The sequence below is a fragment of the Macaca fascicularis genome, chromosome 18, assembly GCF_037993035.2.
Source record: "Macaca fascicularis isolate 582-1 chromosome 18, T2T-MFA8v1.1".
Lineage (NCBI taxonomy): Eukaryota > Metazoa > Chordata > Mammalia > Primates > Cercopithecidae > Macaca > Macaca fascicularis.
Genome location: NC_088392.1, coordinates 78971196 through 78991384, shown reverse-complemented (window position 1 = coordinate 78991384; position 20189 = coordinate 78971196). Strand labels below are relative to the sequence as shown.

General features: G+C 48.8%; 1 protein-coding gene across 2 annotated transcripts in view; it reads right to left on the bottom strand.

Moving 5' to 3' along the window:
* MPPE1 (metallophosphoesterase 1) overlaps positions 1–10863 on the bottom strand; it is a 45764-nt gene extending 34901 nt beyond the window's left edge. For both annotated transcript variants that reach the window (XM_065534252.2, XM_074022945.1), the window contains exons 1-2: positions 10723–10863; positions 9672–9819 (exon numbers count right to left, since the gene is read on the bottom strand). The gene's annotated coding sequence lies outside the window, so the exon portion shown is untranslated. The remainder of the gene's footprint in view (positions 1–9671; positions 9820–10722) is intronic.
* Positions 10864–20189: the final 9326 nt, after the last annotated feature.

Below are 20189 nucleotides of genomic sequence, written 5' to 3'. Positions count from 1 at the left end.
AGGTCAAGAGATCGAGACCATCCTGGCCAACATGGTGAAACCCCATCTCTACCAAAACTACAAAAATTAGCCAGGCGTGGTGGCACACACCTGTAATCCCAGCTACTCGGGAGGCTGAGGCAGGAGAATGACTTGAACCTGGGAAGCAGAGGTTGCAATCAGTCGAGATCATACCACTACACTCCAGCCTGGGCGACAGAGCAAGACTCTATCTCAAAAAAAAAAAAAAAAAAGAAAAGAAAAAAAGAAATGAGTTCACTGGTTTCCAGTTCATATTAGACAAAGCAATTTTCTTAAGTTCCTGCACTGGAACCGTAACTGTGGAAACACTGCAGTCACATCCCAAGGAAAATCAAAGATGTAAAGTTACTAACTGTTGGAACAAGCTGGCTCCAGCTGTAACCAAGCAAAGAAAGTAATGAGCCCTGAATCAACTTACTGTCAAATCCTCTACTGAGTTCGCAGGGCATGGTGGCATGCACCTGTAGTCCCAGCTACTCGGGAGGCTGAGGCAGGAGAACTGCTTGAACCCAGGAGGTGGAGGTTGCAGTGAGCCGAGATTGTACCACTGCCCTCCAGCCTGAGTGAGAGAGTGAGACTCCATCTCAAAAAATAAAAAAAAACCTCCCCTGAGAAGGCAGAGCTGGCGGATTTCAGCCATGGGCAGGCCAGGCTGGGGCCCAGGGGTTGAAAGCCGGGATCACCAGGCCAAGAAGTCAAACGGTCCAGACCACCACACAGTGAGGGCGCTTCCCAGGGGAGGGGTGGAGGGGCCTAGAGTGCAGGTGTGGGACCACGGCTGGGGAGGAGCAGGAATGCAGGTGGCAATGCAGGGTTCCAGGACTCAGCAGAAAGCAGACCAGACAGTTGTCAAGAAAATAATTGTTCCTGAAGACAAATCCTAGACCTAGGGTGCACACTCTAAGCCCAGGCCCTGATTCTACCCTTTCCAGCTCTCCAGAGAGTAGAGGCCCCAACAACCTGGCCAATTCTGAGCCCAGCACCCAAGAACACTGAGTTGTCTGGCCAATCTTCCTCCCCCAGGGCATATCGCTGTCTTCTGCTATGATTTTTAAGCTTGCAAAGCTTGCTAACAGAATATACATAGAGCTATTTCACTCATGGGTCTTGTTCTAGAGACCATAGTGTAACTTGGAGACAAGATTCCCAGTCAATGTTTTTTGATAATTAGAAAACAGAGAAAGTCAGGTTCAGTGGCAGATGTCTGTAGTCCCAGCTGCTCAGGAGGCTGAAGTGGGAGGTCAGGAGTTTGAGGCTGCAGTGAGCTATGATCGCACCTGTAACTAGCCACTACACTCAAGCCTGGGCAACAGAGCATGTTCCCATCTCTAAAAAAAAAAAAAGAAAAGGGAAAGGAAGAGGAGAAGAAGAAGAGGGGGAAGGAGGGAGAATGGAAAGAGCAAAACAAAGCAAGGAGAAGAAACAAAAGGGGAAGAAGGAAAGAAGTCAGTGATATCAGTTTGAGGGCAAAGTTTGCGCGCGCACACACACACACACACACACACACACAAGCGCGCACGCATGTGCCACTGTGATTGCCCTAAAGAAATTAACTATTTTTCGGCAGGGCTTGGTGGCTCACGCCTGTAATCCCAGCACCTTGGGAGGCTGAGGCGAGTGGATCACCTGAGGTCTGGAGTTCAGGACCAGCCTGGCCAATATGGTGAAACCCCATCTCTACTAAAAATACAAAAGAATAAGCCGGGCGTGGTGGTGGGCTCCTGTAATCCCAGCTACTTGGGAGGCTGAGACAGGAGAATTGCTTCAACCCTGGGGGCAGAGGTTGCGGTGAACGGAGATGGTGCCATTGCACTCCAGCCTGCACAACAAGAGTGAAACTCCGTCTCAAAAAAAAAAAAAAAAAAGAAAGAAAGAAAAAGAAAGAAAGAAATTAGCTATTTTTCAACTCTATTATTTAAACCCTCCTTAGGCATCCTTTGGCGTGACAGTAGACAGTGACTGGGATAACTCTGCATATTTTGGCTTAAAATTATTTTTATCTACTAAAAGGAAAAGTAAATTATACTCTGAAACATAATCTAATGACAGAGAGTCTCAGAGCAAATACCTGTCAGTCAGAGATATTGAAAGTGATCAGGTTGTAAGCCAGGCGTGGTGGCTCACGCCTGTAATCCCAGCACTTGAGGCCGAGACGGGCGGATCACGAGGTCAGGAGATCGAGATCATCCTGGCTAACATGGTGAAACCCCGTCTCTACTAAAAATACAAAAAAATTAGCCGGGCGTGGTGGCGGGCGCCTGTAGTCCCAGCTGCTGGGGAGGTTGAGGCAGGGGAATGGCGTGAACCCAGGAGGTGGAGCTTGCAGTGAGCCGAGATCACACCACTACACTCCAGCCTGGGCGACAGAGCGAGACTCCGTCTCAAAAAAAAAAAAAAAAAAAAGAAAGAAAGAAAGTGACCAGGTTGTGAACTCACTTGAATCAAGGCCATTACCTCATGAAATTATAAAATGATCAGCAATATCCCCAGCAGATGGCGCAAGTGTTCCCTCTGCTGCGATGGGAAGGCCCAACAGTGACCAAGTCCGTATCAAAATCTGTTTCCTCTTCATGTGACAATTGAACATAGATCCTAACCAGGTAAGGCGTTTAGTTAGGAAAGAAATCATTCGTGGGATTCCAAGAGAGGCTGACTAGGAAAGATAAAATCTGGAGGCTTTTTAATTTACTTCTCATATTAAATGGTTTAGAAGCATATATTACCTCACCGGTAACATGGTTCCATTCGCAACATTTTTAGCTCTGAAAAAGAAAATTATTTCATGACCGAGTTTTAGATTAAGTCCCAAAGGATGACAAAGTACCAACAATTAGAATATCTGAAAATGTTTTGATGATCTGGTGGAATAATTAGGGAAGGGCCCATAATGAGAAGCTCAGAGCTGTCTCCTAACAAATTACAGGTAAATGGTTTCTGAAGGACCCCGCAGGGAAGGGGGTAATGATTACTGGAGGCAGCCAATGTTTCTGCTGCTTTGCTAACTGCTTGCAAACAAATACGATGTTCTTGCTCACATTTTTTTTTTTTTTTGAGACGGAGTCTCGCTCTGTCGCCCAGGCCGGAGGGCAGTGGTGCCAACTCGGCTCACTGCAAGCTCCACCTCTCGGGCTCACGCCATTCTCCTGCCTCAGCCTCCTCAGTAGCTGGGACTACAGGCGCCGCCACCATGCCCGGCTAATTTTTTGCATTTTTAGTAGAGATGGAGTTTCACCGTGTTAGCCAGGATGGTCTTGATCTCCTGACCTTGTGATCCGCCCGCCTCGGCCTCCCAAAGTGCTGGGATTATAGGCTTGAGCCACCGCTCTGGCTCACGTTTTGAAGCCCTCGGGTTCGCATTTTTTTATGAACAAGCAAACATTTGCATTTCTAGGCCAGAGGCAGCCCACACTGGGAAGGCAGAGGATGGAATGTGTTATCCACAGAACATTCTTCAAAAGTGCAAAAGAGCCGGGCGCGGTGGCTGCCGGGCGCGGTGGCTCACGCCTGTAATCCCAGCACTTTGGGAGGCCGAGGCGGGCGGATCACAAGGTCAGGAGATCGAGACCACGGTGAAACCCCGTCTCTACTAAAAATACAAAAAATTAGCCGGGCGCGGTGGCAGGCGCCTGTAGTCCCAGCTACTCAGGAGGCTGAGGCAGGAGAATGGCGTAAACCCAGGAGGCAGAGCTTGCAGTGAGCCGAGATCGTGCCACTGCACTCCAGCCTGGGCGACAGAGCAAGACTCTGTCTCAAAAAAAAAAAAAAAAGTGCAAAAGAACTTTATTAATTAAAGCATGTTAAATATCTGCCTTTGTAAGTTTCCAAAGAAACAAGAATTGAGAATGTTCAGGTCAATGAATAATTTTGTCCAACGGCTGTCTTGCCAACACCTACTGCTTTCCATCCCAAACCCCCATCCATGTTTTAACCCTCTGTAGTCTGCTTCTTATATCCAACTGCCACTAAATATTTATTGATTTTTTTGAGACGGAGTCTTACTCTTTTGCCCAGACTGCAGTGCAATGGCCCGATCTTGGCTCACTGCAACCTCTGCCTCCCAAGTTCAAGTGATTCTCCTGCCTCAGCCTCCCGAGTAGCTGGGATTACAGGCGTGCACCACCAGGCCCAGCTGATTTTTGCATTTTTAGTAGAGATGGAGTTTCACCATGTTGGTCAGGCTGGTCTCAAACTCCTGACCTCGTGATCTGCCCATCTCGGCCTCCCAAAGTGCTGGGATTACAGGTGTGAGCCACTGTGCCCAGCCCCTATTTTTTTTTTTTTTTTTTGAGACTCGCTCCGTCACCAGGCTGGAATGCAACGGTGCGATCTCAGCTCACGGCAACCTCTACCTCCCAGGTTCAACCGATTTTCCTGCCTCAGCCTCCCAAGTAGCTGGGACTACAGGTGCTCACCACCACACCCAGCTAATTTTTGTATTTTTAGTAGAGACGGGGTTTCACCATGTTGGCCAGGATGGTCTTGATCTCTTGACCTCGCGATCTGCCCACCTCGGCCTCCCAAAGTGCTGGGATTACAAGCGTAAGCCACCACCCCCAGCAAAACTTTACTTTTTTTTTGAGACTGAGTCTCCCTCTGTCACCCAGGCTGGAGTGCAATAACATGATGTTGGTTCACTGCAGCCTCCGCCTCCCAGGTTCAAATGATTCCCATGCCTCAGCCTCCTGAGTAGCTGGAATTACAGGCATGTGCCACTATGCCTGGCTAATTTTTGTACTTTTAGTAGAGATGGGGTTTCACCATGTTGGCCAGTCTGGTCTCCAACTCCTGGCCTCAAGTGATCCACCTGCCTCGGCCTCCCAGAGTGCTGGGATTACAAGCGTAGGCCACTGCACCTGGCAAAACTTTACTTTTAAAATATATTTTAAAATATAAATACATGTTCATTGCAAGGAATTTGAAAACACTGAAAGTTGTGAAGAGAAAAATTTGTAACCACCTGAGGCGTTCTTCGCTGCATAAAGAAAGACTACAGGCTGGGCACGGTGGCTTACGCCTGTAATCCCAGCACTTTGGGAGGCTGACGCCAAGGCGGGGGGATCATGAGGTCAGGAGTTCGAGACCGGCCTGGCCAACATGGTGAAACCCCGTCTCTGCTAAAAATACAAAAGTTAGCTGGGCGTGGTGGCACATGCCTGTAATTCCAGCTACTCGGCAGGCTGAGGCATGGGAATTGCTTGAACTCAAGAGGTGGAGGTTGCAATGAGCCCAGTTTGTGCCACTGCACTCCAGCCTGGGTGACAGACCAAAATTCTGTCTCAGAAAAACACACAAAAAAAACAGCATTGTAGTGGAGAGTTTAATAGACACAGGGCTGGCCATAACACGTGGGAGATGGAATTGGTACTCAAATCATCTCATTCAAACCTTGTAGATTAGGGGTTTTTCTTTTTCTTTTTTGAGATAAAGTCTTACTCTGTCACCCACAGGGCTCACTGTAACCTCCGCCTTCCAGGTTCAAGTGATTCTCCTGCCTCAGCCTCCAGAGTAGCTGAGATTAGAGGCGCGTGCCACCATACCCAGCTAATTTTTATATTTTTAGTAGAGACAGGGTTTCACCACGTTGGTCAGGCTGGTCTCGAACTCCTGACCTGGTGATCTGCCCGCCTCAGCCTCCCAAAGTGCTGGGATTACAGGCGTGAGCCACCACATCCCACCAGATTAGGGGTTTTTCAAAGGCGGTTTGGGGAAAGCAGTGTGGGGGAGAGGAGTGCTAGGTAGCAGGTGCTTGCTGCTGATTGGCTGGGGCAGAGATGAAATCATAGCGGGTTGAAGCAGTCCTCCTGTGGGCTGGTGGATTCTAGGTGTGGCCACAGGAGTGAGGGTTGTCCTCCAGGTGGAGCCATGGGTGTCAGACATGCAAAACACCTGAAAAGACATCTCGAAAGGTCAGTCTTCGAGAGTGGTGTTATTTGGAGGAGTAACTGGGGATGTCCCATGTTTTTATAACCTCTGAATAACTTAGTAGGACCCAGCCTCCTGTCCTCTCTCAGCGTGATGGCCTCCAATTAGCTTTACAAAAGCAGCTGAGTTTTGGGCAAGGCCTATTCTCATTTCAACTGTAGCTGAAAGGTCTTCCAAAGTTAGCTTAGCCCAATAATCTGGGAATAATTAAGGGAAAGGCAAGATGGAGGTTAGGTTGGCTTAGCTTACCGTTATAATTATTTCTCATGGATATAACTTTTGCAAAGGCGGTTTCAAGATTACCCATGAATGAGTAGATATGGGCAACACGTACTTCATTATTATTATTATTATTATTATTATTATTATTATTATTATTATTTTGGAGACAGGGTCTCACTCTGTTGCCCAGGCTGGAGTGTAGTAGCATGACCATGGCTCACTGCATCCTTGACCTACCAGGCTCAAGCAATCCTCCCCACTCAGCCTTCCCAGTACCTGGGACTACAGGCACATGCCATTACACCCAGCTAAATATACATTTTTAAAAATTTTTTGTTGGGACAGGGTCTCACCATCTTGCCCAGACTGGTCTTGAACTCCTGGGCTCAAGCAATTCTCCTGCCTTGGCCTTCCAAAGTGCTGGGATTACAGTCATGTAACCCCACTGTCAGAGGTGTGTGGACCAAAGCAACTCCATCTTGAATAGTTGCTGGGTGAAATGAGGCTGAGACTACTGGGCTGCATTCTCAGACAGTTAAGGCATTGTAAGTCACAGGATGAGACAGGGGGTCAGCATAAGATACAGGTCATAAAGACCTTGCTGATAAAACAAGTTGCAGTAAAGAAGCCGGACAGAACCCACCAAAAACAAGATGGCAACAAGAGTGACCTCTGATCGTCCTCACTGCTACCCTCCCACCAGCGCCATGACAGTTAACACATGCCATGGCGACATCAGGAAGTTACCCTATATGGTCTAAAAAGGGAAGGCATGAATAATCCACCCCTTGTTTAGCATTTCATCAAGGAACAACCATAAAAATGGGCAACTATTTGAGACGGAGTCTCGCTCTGTCGCCCAGGCTGGAGTGCAGTGGTGCGATCTCAGCTCACTGCAAGCTCCGCCTCCCGGGTTCATGCTATTCTCCTGCCTCAGCCTCCTGAGTAGCTGGGACTACAGGCGCCCGCCACCATGCCCGGCTAATTTTTTGTTTTTTTAGCAGAGACGGGGTTTCACCGTGTTAGCCAGGATGGTCTCAATCTCCTGACCTCGTGATCTGTCCGTCTCAGCCTCCCAAAGTGCTGGGATTACAGGCATGAGTCACCGCGCCCAGCCAATTCCTTTACTTTCTTAATAAACTTGCTTTTGCTTTGCACTGTGGACTTGCCCTGAATTCTTTCTTTCGCAAGAACCAAGAACCGGCCGGGCGCGGTGGCTCAAGCCTGTAATCCCAGCACTTTGGGAGGCCAAGACGGGCGGATCACGAGGTCAGGAGATCGAGACCATCCTGGCTAACCCAGTGAAACCCCGTCTCTACTAAAAAATACAAAAAAAAACTAGCCGGGCGAGGTGGCGGGCGCCTGTAGTCCCAGCTACTCGGGAGGCTGAGGCAGGAGAATGGCATGAACCCGGGAGGCGAAGCTTGCGGTGAGCCGAGATCGCGCCACTGCACTCCAGCCCGGGCCACAGAGTGAGACTCCGTCTCAAAAAAAAAAAAAAAAAAAAAAAAAAAAAAAAAGAACCAAGAACCTTCTCTTGGGGTCTGGATCAAGATCCCTTTCCTGTAACACCACCAACTTAGCCTGGGCAACACATCCTTTTGACAAAGAGCTTGTGCCCAGAATATACAAAGAACTCATACACATCAATTTTCTTAAAAGACTAAACAGAAAAATAGGTGAGAGATTTGAACAGACACTTAACCAAAGAGAATATACGCATGGGCAATCTCTATTTCATTAGTAACCAAATTTCTTTTTCTTTCTTTGAGACGGAGTTTTGCTCTTGTTGTCTAGGCTCGAGTGCAATGGCGCGGTTGGGCTCACTGCAACCTCCACCTCCTGGGTTCAAGCGATGCTTCTGCCTCAGCCTCCTAAATAGCTAGGATTACAGGTACCCACCACCACGCCCTGCTAAATTTTTTGTATTTTCAGTAGAGACGGGGTTTCACCATGTTGGCCAGGATGGTCTCAAATTCCTAACTTCAGGTGATCCACCTGCCTCAGCCTCCCAAAGTGCTGGGATTACATGCATGAGTCACTGTACCCAGCCATTAGTAACCAATTATAAACTAAAACCAAAGTTGGGCATGGTGGCTCAACACTTTGGGAGGCCAAGGCAGGCAGATCACTTGAGGTCAGGAGTTCGAGACCAGCCTGGCCAACATGGTAAAACCCTGTCTCTACTAAAAATACAAAAATTAGCCAGGCGTGGTGGTACATGGCTGTAATCCCAGCTACTCGGGAGGCTGAGGCATGAGAATCGCTTGAACCCGGGAGGTGGAGGTTGCAGTGAGCCCTGGGCTCTTTCCTGCGCTGGTGTAGGGGACCACCTCCATGTCCCTTCCCCGCTAAAAGTTGTTTAATCACTCAGTAAAACTTCCCACCTTACTCTTTGAGTGTCCATGTGCCTACTTCTTTCTGGTCATGAGACAAGAACCCAGACCTATCTGGGCTAAGGGGCAAAAAATTCTGCATCACCTGTAACAATTCGGTTGAGTCTCACCAACATCATGATGATGATGTTAGCCAAACACAAAAGAATTAATACTAAGTGATTCTCTTATCGGGGTCCAATAAAGAGAGAGAAGCTACAACAATTATTCCAAAAGAGTGTGTAATATAAATAATTACTGGGCCAGGCGCGGTGGCTCACGCCTGTGATCCCAGCACTTTGGGAGGCCGAGGCGGGTGGATCACGAGGTCAGAAGATCAAGACCATCCTGGCCAACACTTTGAAACTCTGTCTCTACTAAAAATACAAAACATTAGCCGGGCTTGGTGGCGGGTGCCTGTAGTCCCAGCTACTCAGGAGGCTGAGGCAGGAGAATGATGTGAACCTGGGAGGCGGAGCTTGCAGTGAGCCGAGATTGTAAAAAAAAAAAAAAAGAATTATTGACGGGCACAGTGGAGGACTGCTTGAGCCCAGGAGTTTGAGACCAGCCTGGGCAACATAGAGAGACTCTGTCTTTACCAAGTGTGTGTGTGTGTGTGCACGCACATAGCATTCAGCTATCATCCAGGAGGCTTCATTTAGTGTAACCCAGCAAGTACTCAGGATTTTTTTTTTAGTCACAGTCTCACTCTGTCACCAAGACTGGAATGCAGTGGTGCAATCATGGCTCACTGGAACCTCGACCTCCTGGGCTCAAGCAATCCTCCCACTTCAGCCTTCTGAGTAGCTGGGACCACAGGCATGTGCCACCACGCCCGGCTAAATTTTGGGTTTGTTGTAGAGAAGGGGTTTTGCCATGTTGCCCAGGCTGGTCTTGAATTCCTGGACTCAAGCCATCCGCCCACCTCCGCCTCCCAAAGTGTTAGAGGAGGAGGTTGCAGTGAACCAAGATCGTACCACTGCACTCCAGCCTGGGCTACAGAGCAAGACTCAGTCTCAAAAAAAAAAAAAAAAAAAAAAAAGAAAGTGTTAGGATTACAGGCGTGAGCCACCTCACCCATACAGAAATGTGATCCACACTGTAAGATGCGCGTCTTCTTGGAATACTTACCCGATTCTTTGTTCTCTCACGGATCTCTGATCTCTCCACCTTCCCAAGTCTTGGAAAACTTGTCTTCTGATTTCAGAGTTAACCCTTAATTATGTAGAATCTTCCATTGTCATGTGTTACATTACATATGCTAGTGTTATCTTCCCAACTAGAAGATAAACCATAGAATCAGAAAAACAATTTTATCATGTTATTTCCAAAATGACATAGCCCAGGACTGAACTGTCCATAAACACCTATCGGATGGTCAGCTTCAAAACTAACTGCAATGCTGATGAGTTAAAATAGCTCCTTTTTTTGGCACCAGATAATAGATAAATATGAGAAGCCAGTGCGGTGGCTTATGCCTGTAACCCCAGCACTTTGGGAGGTCTAGGAGGGAGGATGGCTTGAGCCCAGGAGCCCATAGTGAGCTACGATTGAGCCACTGCACCCTAGTGTGGGCTACAGAGCGAGACCTCATCTCTATACAAAATAAAATTATAAATTTTTTTACATTAAAAAAACTTGAGAGAGAGCATACTTTTGGGTTTCTTTATTAATAGAACACCAAGAGGTGATCCAAGTAAAAGTGTAACACCCCTTAAGGGAAAAAACATTATTTTCATTTAAAATCGTTTTCTTTATTATCTTTAAAGTGAAAGTGCCATATCTGGGCTTCCTACGAAGGAAACAAACCGCATAGACTCAGGCCAGCCGCTGGGCCTGGGCCTGTGTTTCCCGCAGGCGGCGACCTTTGCCCCACTTCAGGCCGGCCGTATATACCAGCTTAGAGGCGCCGCGGCGTTGGCGAGTCCTTTTTTACCCACCCCTTCCCTCAGTTCTCAGGCTGGAACTTGAACAGGCACTCATGACTCAGCAAACGGTACTTGATAGGGTTCTTTACATGTCAGTCAGGCTATTTTTAAAATCACTCTTCCTGGAGATCTTCACACCAAAAGCACCGCGGGCCCTCCCCAACCGGCTTCTGCCTGCCTCCACTATGTGATGCAGTATGGCCCCCGGGAGGCCGCCCCCAGATTCTAGAGGGGCTGACCGACCCCAGACACACCCGAAGGACCACCTCGAGACCTCGGAGGAACAGCCCTAGACCCAGGAGGGACTGCAAGACACCCCAGGGGCAGCCCGCCAGGGCCCAGCTCTACTCATCGCCTGGCGGTGCTGCCTCCCTTCCACGCCGCCCCAGGGAAAGGCCGCCCCTCTCCGGCTCCTCCCAATCCCCCTTCCCAGGACTGACGGCGGCCCGGCGCCCTGCTTTGGGCCAGGATCGGCCTCGAGCCTTCCTCACTAGCGGCCAAGAGCCGGAAACCTTGCGTCTCAGATTCTCCGGGTCAATGCACCCCCATCCCAACCGGTCTTCCCACCCGGGGCCCCCTGATGCCAACTGCCGGCCTGGACCTAGCCCGGGGCCCTGCTCCTTGCCCGCTCTCCCTGGACAGCCCAGGCCGGCGCCCGAGGGATAGGCTCGGGGAGGCTGCAGGCGGAGCTGGAGCCAGGACCCCCCCTGTCCATCGCCGTCCTGAGCTCACACAGAGAGCCTTCCAGCCTCACCCAGGCCGCCAGCCCAAGCCAAGATCTTACAGATGTCAGAAAGTCTGTTTGGTTTAAAACCCATTGGTTAAGAAACTAATGACAATTTTTTTTTCTTAATAGGAAATCTGGGTAACTAGAAAATAGAGGGAAGGGAGACATATTCATAACACCCTGTCACCTTTGCATTTCATGCACATGCAGAGTTGCATTCATATTATTAAAATATCTTGTTGGTAGGGCGCAGTGGCTCACATCTGTAATCCCGGCATTTTGGGAGGCCGAGGCGGGCGGATCGCTTGAGGTCAGGAGTTCGAGACCAGCCTGAGCAATGTGGCGAAACCCTGTCTCTACTAAAAACACAAAAATTAGCCCAGGTGTAGTGGCGGACACCTGTAATCCCAGCTACTCGGGAGGCTGAGGCAGGAGAATCGCTTGAATCCGGGAGGTGGAGGTTGCAGTGAGCCAAGATCATGCCACAGCATTTCAGCCTGGGAGACAGAGCCAGACCCTGTCTCCAAAATAATAATAAATAAAAATAAATAAAATAATATATATATTTTTTTTTTTTGAGACGGAGTCTCGCTCTGTCACCCAGGCGGGAGTGCAGTGGCCGGATCTCGGCTCACTGCAAGCTCCGCCTCCTGGGTTCATGCCATTCTCCTGCCTCAGCCTCCCGAGTAGCTGGGACTACAGGCGCCCGCCACCTCTCCCGGCTGGTTTTTTTCTATTTTTTAGTAGAGACGGGGTTTCACCGTGTTAGCCAGGATGGTCTCGATCTCCTGAGCTCGTGATCCGCCTGTCTCGGCCTCCCAAAGTGCTGGGATTACAGGCTTGAGCCACCGCGCCCGGCCAAAATAATATCTTTTTAACCTGGTGCTGGTTGCATAGGTATGGTCAGTTTGTGACAGTCCAGTGAGTTGTATGTTCAGGAGACATGTATTCTTCTGAATGTGCATGTACTTCAGTTAAACGTTTCCAAAAATAAACCTTTGGGTGAGGAGCAGAGCACACTTCATCCTGAAGGCGTAGGTGTGCTGTTGGGCCACCAGTAGACAGAGGTCATCCCACCTGTCATCCCACCGGGGGCCTCCTGTGCTTGGACGGAGATAAACTGCATCCCTGCCCTCGTTTCTGTTGTCTTCCTTCCCCCAATCGTGGAGTCTTCCCAGGAGCACAAACTCAGTGCATTCCTACTATCTAATCCCCCTATGAAGCTGGCAAAGGCTGGAATGTTATTTAGATTTTGACAGAAAATCATTCATAGCAATTCAGTTACTCAACACCTCCTGAGCCCCAGACTCCTGCCTTCTAGTACAAACACTTTGTTCTCTGTTAAAAACATTCCATGCTATATAGCACTGGCCATGCTGCGTCCCCTCTCTCTTCCTGCCACTCCCAGCACTAGACTCTACCCAAAACTCAAAGACAAGCTAAATGTGGTTTGGTATGCAGAGTCTTATTACTTGCTGTGATTGCACTGCTTAATATGAAGCATCATATTGACTTGGGATGTTATGAGAGGTACTAAAGGAAATTTACTTTGTCAGTTTTCCGGCTCTGAATGGGTGGCCTACCCCTCCACACCTGTGGGCGTTTCTCGTTAGGTGGAACAAGAGACGTGAGAAAAGAAATGAGACACAGAGACAAAGTATAGAGAAAGAAAAAGTGGGCCCAGGGGACCGGCGCTCAGCATACAGAGGACCCACGCCAGCACCGGTCTCTGAGTTCCGTTGGTATTTATTGATAATTGTCTTTACCATCTTAAAGAAAAGGAAGTGGCAGGATAATGGGATCATCGTAGGGAGAAGGTCAGCAGTAAGACATATGAACAAAGATCTCTGTGACATGAATAAGTTTAAGGAAATGTGCTGTGTCTTGACGTGCATATGTAAACATCTCCATAAACCTTTTTAGTGCATGAAGAGCAGCATTGCGCTAGCAAGTCCCGCCTTTCCCCCTAAGGCGGTTTTGTCCTTTCTCAGTAAACAGAACATACAATCGGGTTTTATACCGAGATGTTCCATTGCCCAGGGACGGGCAGGAGACAGATGCTTTTCTCTACCTCAACTGCCAACAACCGCCAAGAGGCCGCCTTTCCTCTTATATTAATCCTCCTCAGCACAGACCCTTCACGGGTGTCAGTCTGGGGGACGATCAGGTCTTTCCCTTCTCACGAGGCCATATTTCAAACTATCACATGTGGAGAAACCTTGGACAATACCTAGCTTTCCTAGGCAGAGGTCCCTGCGACCTTTGCCAGTGTACATGTCCCTGGGTACTTGAGATTAAGAGAATGGTGATGACTTTTAACCAGCAAGCTGCCTTCAGGCACTTGTTTAACAAAGCACACCCTGCACAGCCCAAAATCGTTTAAACCTTGAGTCACCATAGCACATGTCTCTTGCAAGGACAAGGTTGGGGGTAGGGTCACAGATTAACAGCATCTCAAATACAGAACAAAATGGAGTCTCTTATGTCTACTTCTTTCTATATAGACACAGTAACAGTCTGATCTTTCTTTTCCCCACACAGCTCTAACCCCATAGACTCTGTCTTCTAATAGAGTGTGGTGGTTGGTAAATGAATCTAGAACAACCAATGAGACATATAAGGATTTTTTTTTTTTTTTTTTTGAGACAGAGTCTCGCTTAGTCGCCCAGGCTGCAGTGCAATGGCGCGATCTCGGCTCACTGCAAGCTCCGCCTCCCGGGTTCACGCCATTCTCCTGCCTCAGCCTCCTGAGTAGCTGGGACTACAGGCGCCCGCCGCCTCGCCCGGCTAATTTTTTGCATTTTTAGTAGAGACGGGGTTTCACCGTGTCAGCCAGGATGGTCTCGATCTCCTGAGCTCGTGATCCGCCCGTCTCGGCCTCCCAAAGTGCTGGGATTACAGGCTTGAGCCACCGCGCCCGGCCGAGTTTCAAGATTTAAGTAGGTGCCCATTCACGTAATAGGCTAGACTATATGAGTTAAACAAAAGGTTGGGGATAATCACATACAGTACAGCACATTAAAATTGGTAAGAAGATAGGGCTGGGGGAGGTGGCTCACGCCTGTAATCCCAGCACTTTGGGACGCTGAGGTGGGCGGATCACAAGGTCAGGAGTTCGAGACCAGCCTGACCAACATGGTAAGACCCTGTCTATACTAAAAATACAAAGATTAGCTGGACTTGGTGGCGCACGCCTGTAATCCCACCTACTCAGGAGGCTGAGGCAGGAGAGCTTGAACCCAGGAGGCAGAGGTTGCAGTGAGCCGAGATCCGGCCACTGCACTCCAGCCTGGGTGACAGAGCGAGACTCCGTCTAAAAAAAAAAAAAAAAAAAAAAAAATTGGTAAGAAGATAGGGGTATGTCAGAGAAGAGAGAGGCTAATAGCTCAGAAAAGGGAGGGAAATATATTGAAAATCTTAGTGCAGGGCAAGAGTGTTTTAAACAAAAAAGTACTTGGTAAAGATGGAGATAAATTAGATACATGAAAACAAACTCATGGTATTTACTTAAGTGGTCTACAATCTGTATTACCTCTTCAGAGCCCCTTGGCTGCTTTCACTCATGCACTGATTGTGTTTCTTGGGAGAGGAAGAATAAAAATTGGCCTGACATAACTTGCTTATAGTCAAAAGTACAGGCTATTTCAAGACTACCAAGGAGCCAGCTCACATCAGCTACATGTCAACAATAGAAAATAATCATTCTGAAAAAAAGGCCCCACCAGCAGGGTGGCTCATGCTTGTAATCCCAGCACTTTGGAAGCTGAGGTGGGAGGATCACTTGAGCCCAGAAGTTTGAGACCAGCCTGGGCAACATAGCTAGACCCCCGTCACTACAAAAATTAAATAATTACCTGGGCGTGGTGGTGTGCACCTGTAGTCCCAGCTACTCAGACGGCTGACCTAGAAGGATGTCTGAGCTGGGGAGGTTGAGGCTGCAGTGAGCCAAGGTCATTCCACCAAATTCCAGCTCCAGCCTGGACAACAGAGTGAGACCTTGTTTAAAAAAAAAAAAAAAAAAAAAAAAAATTAAGGCAAAGAAGCAGGTCACTTCTCTTCCAATTACAAGATCTAAGACCTAGGCCCAGACTCTGTGTTATGCCTGGTACCCCAGACTAGAAGTGCTGAGATGTGGAATCTCTCCCTCGGGCTAAATGAACACTCTCTGTTTTGAGACACAGGGTCTTGATCTGTGGCCCAGACTGGAGTGCAGTGGCATGCAGCCTCAAATTGCTGGGCTCCAGCGATCCTTCCATCTCAACCTCTCCAGTCGCTGAGACCACAGGCGCGTGGTATCACACCCGGCTAAGTTTTTTATTTTTTTATTTTGTGTACAGACAGGGTCTTGCTATGTTGCCAGGGCTGGTCTTGAACTCCTAGGCCCAAGTGATTCTCTTGTCTTGGCCTTCCAAAGCGCTGGGATTATAGGCATGAGCCACGGCGCCTGGCCAGGGCTTGGGAATTTCAGTAGGGGAAAAAGATGTGTTGGTCAATAAATGAGAAGCATTTCCGGTGTTTTCATAGTTCCCTAAGCAGGTGCGGCAGAACCTAAGGGAGGCGAATATTGCCAGATCTAGAAGACAGGAAAGAGGCCTCCTTCAGAGAGGGAGGCAGGAGGGCTGGGGAGCAGGCCAGGTCAGGGGGGGCTGCATCAGCCACCCCAAGGAGTCCAGACATTGTCCTGTGTGTGTGGGCACGGGTGGTGTGCTGGTTATTTTATTTATTTATTTTTTGAGACACAGTCTCACTCTGTTGCCCAGGCTGGAGTGCAGTGGCGCAATCTCGGCTCACTACAACTTCTGCCTCCTGGGTTTAAGCAATTCTCCTGCCTCCACCTCCTGAGTAGCTGGGATTACAGACGTGTGCCACCATGCCCAGCTAACTTTTTTATATTTTTAGTAGAGACGGGGTTTCACCGTGTTAGCCAGGATGATCTCGATCTCCTGACCTCGTGATCCGCCCGCCTCGGCCTCCCAGAGTGCTGGGATTACAGGCGGGAGCCACCGCGCCGGGACTTGGTGTGCTGGTTATTAAGTGTGCTGGTTTGTCTCTCCGCTCAAAACCACCCACCCCTGCTCTGCAATTTGATGCTGAGGCTAAGTCTCTGCAGATGCGTTTCTCTCCCTTCAGCAGCTGACTCCTGCTAAAATCTAGCAGGAGTAGTGCGGGAAGGAGATGGTGGGGGAAGGGGCTGGAAGAGAGAGAAGGGACCAGCTCACCTGCTGTCCTTGTCGGCCTCCCTCCAGCTCTCCCCACACTCTGAGCCAGACTCCCTGTGCCCTGCAGAGGTCACAGCACCAGCCAGGAAGAACCCAAGGTCCCCCTCTGAGCCTACCATGGCAGCCACAGCAGTGCCCTGCACAGAGGTCCAGCTTCCAGCTCGGTGGCACTCCTCCTCCCAGCTTCCAGGTTCTGACAACCTCAACCTCTGCTCCTGTTTCCCCAACCCTAAAGTTGGTAGCTGCCTGTTTTGTGGTGGGCAGGTCTATGCAAACCTGCCCCCCAAATCGAAGGAAGCTGAGAGGCCCAAAAAGGAGGCTGACAGATTCAGTTTCTTAGATAGAAACATTTATTTTTTTATTTTATTTTATTTTTTTTTTGAGACGGAGTCTGGCTCTGTCACCCAGGCTGGAGTGCAGTGGCGCGATCTCGGCTCACTGCAAGCTCCGCCTCCCGGGTTCCCGCCATTCTCCTGCCTCAGCCTCCCGAGTAGCTGGGACTACAGGCGCCCACCACCTCGCCTGGCTAGTTTTTTGTATTTTTTAGTAGAGACGGGGTTTCACCATGTTAGCCAGGATGGTCTCGATCTCCTGACCTCGTGATCCGCCCGTCTCGGCCTCCCAAAGTGCTGGGATTACAGGCTTGAGCCACCGCGCCCGGCCCAGATAGAAACATTTAATAGGGACTTACAAACAGAAGCCAGGTTTGTGTCTCCGGTGACTGCGACTTGAGATGGTAGACCCTGCGCCATCATCCCCAGACCCAGGGTTTACACACCATTGGGAAAGGGTGTAGTTGCTTCAGAAGAGACGTGTAGGACAATTGAAATATGATAATATCACGGCTGTTTGACCTAAGGGCAGGATTTGTGGTAAAGTACCTGCTCTTACACAAGGAACAACACATAAACTGGAAATCTTAGAGGCTTCTGGGAACAGGAGTCAATCACAAGCCAACGTGGTAGATCAGCGTCTATGGTGCCTGCTTTGGCCTCCACACTGCCTCCTGCCTCAGTTTTCTGTTTTTGCTCTTTTACTTGCTTTCTCAATTTTTTTTTTCTTTTTTGTGAGACAGAGTCTCACTCTGTCGCCCAGGCTGGAGTGCAGTGACACGATCTTGACTCTCTGCAACCTCTGTTTCCAGGTTCAAGCAATTCTCCTGCCTTAGCCTCCTGAGTAGCTGGGATTACAGGCATCCACCGCCACACCTGGCTAATTTTTGTATTTTTAGTAGAGACGGGGTTTCGTGATGTTGGCCAGGCTGGTCTCAAACTCCTGACCTCAGGTGATCCACCTGCCTCAGCTTCCCAAAGTGCTGGGATTACAGGTATGAGCCACCACACCCTGCCTGCTTCACCAATTTCTTTATTTCTTTTCTTTTCTTTTCTTTTTTTTTTAGACGGAGTTTCACTCTTGTTGCCTAGGCTGGAGTGCAGTGGCATGATCTCGGCTCACCACAACCTCCACCTCCCGTGTTCAAGCGATTCTCCTGCATCAGCCTCCAGAGTAGCTGGGACTACAGGCATGCACCACCACACCCGGCTAATTTTGTATTTTTAGTAGAGATGGGGTTTCTTCATGTTGGTCAGGCTGCTCTCAAACTCCTGACCTCAGGTGATCTGCCTGCCTCAGCCTCCCAAAGCGCTGGGATTACAGGCGTGAGCCACTGCGTCTGGCCTCAATTTCTTATATTAAATTTTCTCTGTTGAAATGCTAAGATTGTTTCTGTTTTCTTGACTGGACCATGACTGATGTCATACTGGATATGAGGTCCAAGAAAACAGACTGATCAGGGGATTTGTATGGAGGTGTCTTTGGCCTTGATCGCAGTGCTGACTTCCTTTCTAGTAGGAAACTGAGTATTAGTAATCTACAGCACATGGCGTCATCACTATTAGTCAAACTGTCACCAGCGGTTCACTGTGATGATACATCTGATGTGCATTGAAAGACCAAGTGGCTGCTGCTCTTTTTTTTTTTTTTTTTTTTTTTTTTGAGACGGAGTTTCACGCTGTTGCCCAGGCTGGAGTGCCGTGGCGCGATCTCGGCTCACTGCAAGCTCCGCCTCCCGGGTTCCCGCCATTCTCCTGCCTCAGCCTCCTGAGTAGCTGGGACTACAGGCGCCCGCCACCACGCCCGGCTAATTTTTTGTATTTTTAGTAGAGACGGGGTTTCACTGTGGTCTCGATCTCCTGACCTTGTGATCCGCCCGCCTCGGCCTCCCAAAGTGCTGGGATTACAGGCTTGAGCCACCGCGCCCGGCCTGGCTGCTGCTCTTGACTGTCATGGCAGCAATGATGATGACAGAGCTGTTGGAATGGGGCTTCTGGGCTGGCTTGCTTTCTTTCTTTTTCTTTCTTTCTTTCTTTCTTTCTTTCTTTCTTTCTTTCTTTCTTTCTTTCTTTCTTTCTTTCTTTCTTTCTTTTTCTTTCTTTCTTTCTTTCTTTCTCTCTCTCTTTCTTTTCTTTCTCTCTCTCTCTTTCTCTCTCTCCCTCCCTCCCTCCGTCCCTCCCTCCCTCCCTCCGTTCCTTCCTGCCTCTCTCTCTCTCTCTCACTCTTTCTTTCTTTCTTGACAGAGTCTCGGTCTCACTTTGTCACCTAGGCTGGAGTGCAGTGGCATGATCACAGCTCACTGCAGCCTCCACCTCCTGGTCTCAGGTGATCCTCCCACCTCAGCCTCCTGAGTAGCTGGAACTACAGGTGCGTGCCATCATGTCCTGCTTTTTTTTTTTTTTTTTTTTTTGGTATTTTTAGTAGAGATGGGGTTTCATCATGTTCCCCAGGCTGATCTCGAACTCCTGGGCACAAGCAATACACCTGCCTTAGCTTCCCAAAGTGCTGGGATGAGTCGCCACACCCAGCCTAGGCTATTTTTGAGCAAGGAATCCAGTATCCAAGAGCATGGCTAGAGAAGTGGGAGATTAGGAGTTTATTGTCAATTAAATTCAGTAACTTCCTAATGGTGAATGTTTGAGAAAAGGTCATTCTGAAATATTGAATACTTTTGAATATGTATTTGCATTACTTTATAGTACTACAGCAATTTAAACAACGCTAACAACATGTCTGAACTTGGAGTGCCCGCTATAATGCACAGCTAAAAAATGATTTCTAAATGCGCTACAGCTTATTTTAGAGATTCAGATTCCTGGAGTTGGAAGAGATCATCAGCTCCTCTTACAACATCATGCAGGCGATCACTCTGCCCCTACTTGAAGACTTCCAGTGACATGCTCACGGGTTTTCTGCAGCCCATCCCAATTTTTAATAGAGCTGACTGGCAGAATTTCCAGATCTTGAGCAATGTTCTACCTCAGTGTAATTTTTTTTTTTTTAGATGGAGTCTCGCTCTGTCACCCGGGCTGGTGCAGTGACTCCCTTGGCTCACTGCACGCTCTGCCTGCTAGGTTCACGCCATTCTCCTGCCTCAGCCTCCCGAAGTGCTGGGATTACAGGCGTGAGCCACCGCGCCCGGCCACCCCAGTGTAATTTTCAATTGTTAGTCTTTGTTTTGTCCTAAGGAGTTAAGGAGTCATGCAGACTCATTCTAGCTCTAGGGTGGACCCAGAACTGGTTAGTGGGCTAACCTTTTCCAATTTGGGAAGCCCTTTCTCAGGAAGAAGAATAACAATTATGAACACAAAATTAGGCTGAAGGCTCACAAGAGACCCATGTCAGTGTGTGGCCTGGAAGCTTCTGTTCCATGAGAGTTGTAGCAAATGCAGCTTTGTTCAGGCCCTTCCTCCTGAGAAGTCTTCACATCATCTTGCTCTTT